The 3,498-nt window shown below is 48.7% G+C and overlaps 1 long non-coding RNA gene across 1 annotated transcript in view; it reads left to right on the top strand.

The window, feature by feature from the left end:
- Positions 1-3,498, top strand: part of LOC105538919 — a 7,653-nt gene that overhangs the window by 2,573 nt on the left and 1,582 nt on the right. Inside the window, exon 2 of the long non-coding RNA XR_001005981.1 lies at positions 1,361-1,363. This is a non-coding gene — a long non-coding RNA (uncharacterized LOC105538919). The remainder of the gene's footprint in view (positions 1-1,360; positions 1,364-3,498) is intronic.

Here is a 3,498-nt window from a genome sequence, read left to right as displayed (position 1 = left end):
CTTGAGCCTGGGAGGCAGAGGTTGCAGTAAGCCATGATTATACCACTGCACTCCAGCCTGGTGACAGAGCCAGACTTCGTCTCAAAGGAAAAAAAAAAGAAGTGGGGGCCTCACACACAGTTTCCTGGATAACAGGAACTATTGTAAGAGATCTCAGCAAACCACGACCATGCACAAAGAATCACAGCCCTGCACAAAGGCCACATCTATGAGGACATCTGCCCAACAAGTGTCTGTTCAACCTTGAGCTAAAGTGACCCTTGTTATTAATTATTGTACCTAGGGATCATTATTTAAAATAACTTATATAAGTCTCCTCATTTTTCCTTTAAAAACCTCTGCTTTCAGCAGGGCGCGGTGGCTGACACCTGTAATCCCAGCACTTTGGGAGGCCGAGGCGGGTGGATCCCCTGAGGTCAGGAGTTCGAAACCAACCTGCCCAACATGGAGAAACCCCATCTCTACTAAAAGTACAAAATTAGCCAGGTGTGGTGGCACATTCCTGTATTTCCAGCTACTTGGGAGGCTGAGGCAGGAGAATTGCTGGAACATGGGAGGCAGAAGTTGCAGTGAGCCAATATTGTGCCATTGCACTCCAGCCTGGCGACAGAGTGAGACTCGGGGGGCGGGGTAGGAGGAAATAAAAACCCTCTGCTTTCCTTTGTCTCCCCGAGTCTGCCTGTGGTCCCACCATGGGGTGTCCTCACACATCATGTATTCCCGGATTTACAAATCCTTCTGCTCATTCCAGAATAAACTCGTTATCTTCGGAGACTCCCTCTCTGCTGTTATTTTAAGTTGACAATAGACTCCCTGAACGTAATCTCAGAGTGGAGCAACCAGAATGGGGACTGCAGACTCAAATCCAGGTGAGAAACAGGTGTCTCTTAACTCCAGGGACGTGGGACGTGAGCAGAGACCATCCATTTGGAGATTCCAAGGATCTAGTGACTACAAATAGCGCTCAGCTTCACCATCGACACCACAGGAAAAGTCACCCTGGATGTCTGCAGCTCCAGAGGAGGGGGCTTGGGCCAAAATCTTGGGTCCAGACAAAATTTCAGCCACTGAGAAGGCAAACCCAACTTCAGCCACTGAGAAGGCCAACCCAACTTCAGCCACTGAGAAGAAGGCAAACCCTGAAATTGCTTTGGAAGAGATATGGTGATATCACTACCACCATCTAGTGGAAGCTGGAAGTGTCGACACCCAAAGGCTCCCAGCCACCACCCCCACCCTGCCCTGCCCAGCCAATGGAGAGGTGTGCTTGGCCAGGTCATGCCAGATGTCACTGTCTGTGTGCACCATGACAGGGACCCCAGCGCCCTGTTCTGCTCTCTTTTTCCAGGGACCCTGGAAGCAGGTGGCGAGCTTCAAGCTGGGCATTTGGCAATGGGGGCTTCTGAAGGCATCAGTGGCTAGCGGAGACAAACAGCCTAGGACTGCAAAGTGCAGGGGAAGGGAATTGTGTTTCATGCCCACAGCCCCTGGGGACCCCATAGGAGGCTGAGGGAGCAGCCACTGGTCCCGGCCACTCACAGCCCGGCCACTAGCAGCATCTCATGGACAATCCTTTTTGTCTTTCCTCAGATGGAAAAATTGGGCTCTGAGTAACAGGTGTCAGCTTCAGGGAGGTTTAGAAGTAGGTATCAAAATGACAGACACAGTCAAGCTCATAATATTTTCCCGCTGAAGTCAAGACAAATGTGGGTTTCATTGTGATGCACATATAACATTTAAGAGAACTGGATTCATTCACAGAGTTAACAGAGTTTTTGGATTCAAATTTGAAATAGGTCACTGAGTAATTGATTTAAAGGCAGGATTTCAGGTTGAACTCCTCTCTGAGGGTGCTGCAAATAAGCGTTAGCCCAGGGAGAGGGAGAAGCCTCTAGCTCGGTGGATGTCAAACAGGAGAAATGAGGAGTGGAAGGTGGGGAGGGTGCTGTGAGCACCCACAGCACCAGGATCTCTGGAACATGCACCAAGGAGCACCACCAACCTCTATCGCCTTCCCTCCAGCAGCCAGGAGACAAAGGAGACTCTTGTCTGGAGTCACTGCTGTGCCAAAACATGACCTTAAACATAATAGCATCTTGGCTGAGCGCGGTGGCTCACACCAGTAATCCCAGCACTTTGGGAGGCCGAGGCGGGAGGATCACCTGAGGCCAGGAGTTTGAGACCAGCCTGGCCAACACGGTGAAACCCTGTCTCTACTAAAAACACAAAACTTAGCCGGGCATGGTGGTGCGCACCTGTAGTCCCAGCTACTTGGGAGTCTGAGGCAGGAGAATCATTTGAACCCGGATGGCAGAGGTTGCAGTGAGCTGAAATCACGCCACTGGACTCCAGCCTGGGCGACAGAGCGAGACTCCATCTCAAATTAATTAATTAATTTAATTAATTAATAGCACTTAGCTGCTGTGGAAAGCCATATGGCAGTTCTTTGAAAACTTAAACACGGAATTTCCATAGGCTCCCTCAATTCCACTTCTGGGAATACACCCGACAGCATGAAAACAGGGACCTGACCAGATGTTTGTACAGCCACGCTCACAGCAGCATCGTTCACCATAGCCAAAAGTGGGAGGCAACCCAGGTGTCCATTGACAGATGAATGGATAAGCAAAATGCGACGTGTACACACAGGGAATATTATTCAGCCTTAAAGAGGAAGGAAACTCTGACCCATGCTACAACAGGGCTGAACCTTAAGGACATTCTGCTAAGTGAAATAAGCCCGTCACAAAAGGACACATGCGGTAGGATTCCATTCATGTGAGGTTCTTATGGTGGTCAAATGTGTAAAGATAGAAAACAGAGTGGTGGTTGTCAGGGGCTGGGGGAGGGAGAATGAGGAGTTAATGTTTACTGGGTACAAAGTGTCAGTTTTGCAAGAGAAGAGTTCTGTCGGTGATGGTAGTTGCGCAACAATGTGAATGTAATTCCACCGAACTGTACACTTAAAAATGGTTAAAAAGGCAAATTTTAGGTTATATTTTACCACAATTAAAATATTTTAAAATCCCTTCAAAGCCCAACCTTTGCAGAATAATAATAATAATAGCACCTGAGCCCTTTTTGGTTTACAAAACATTTTCACACACATGCTTCACATACATGCTTCAACAACGGCCCTGTGATAAAAACATTTATTAATTTGGCTTCCCAGAGGAGAAAACTAAGGTTCAAATGGGGTGAAATGGCCAGGTGCGGTGGCTCATGCCTGTAATCCCGGCATTTTGGGAAGCCCAGGCAGGTGGATCTCCTGAGGTCAGGAGTTCGAGACCAGCCTGGCCAACATGGCAAAACCCCGTCTCAACTAAAAATACAAAAATTAGCCGGGTGTGGTAGAGCGCGCCTGTAGTCCCAGCTACTCAGGAGGCTGAGGCACGAGAATCACTTGAACCTGGGTGGCACATGTTGCAGTGAGTCAAGATCGCACCACTGCTCTCCAGCCTGGCTGACGGGGACTCTGTCTCAAAAAAAAAAAAAAAA

Source organism: Mandrillus leucophaeus, unplaced genomic scaffold, assembly GCF_000951045.1.
Source record: "Mandrillus leucophaeus isolate KB7577 unplaced genomic scaffold, Mleu.le_1.0 Scaffold2, whole genome shotgun sequence".
In the NCBI taxonomy this organism is placed as follows: domain Eukaryota; kingdom Metazoa; phylum Chordata; class Mammalia; order Primates; family Cercopithecidae; genus Mandrillus; species Mandrillus leucophaeus.
Note: the sequence above shows the minus strand (reverse complement) of the source record. Positions and strands in the feature narration are given on the sequence as shown.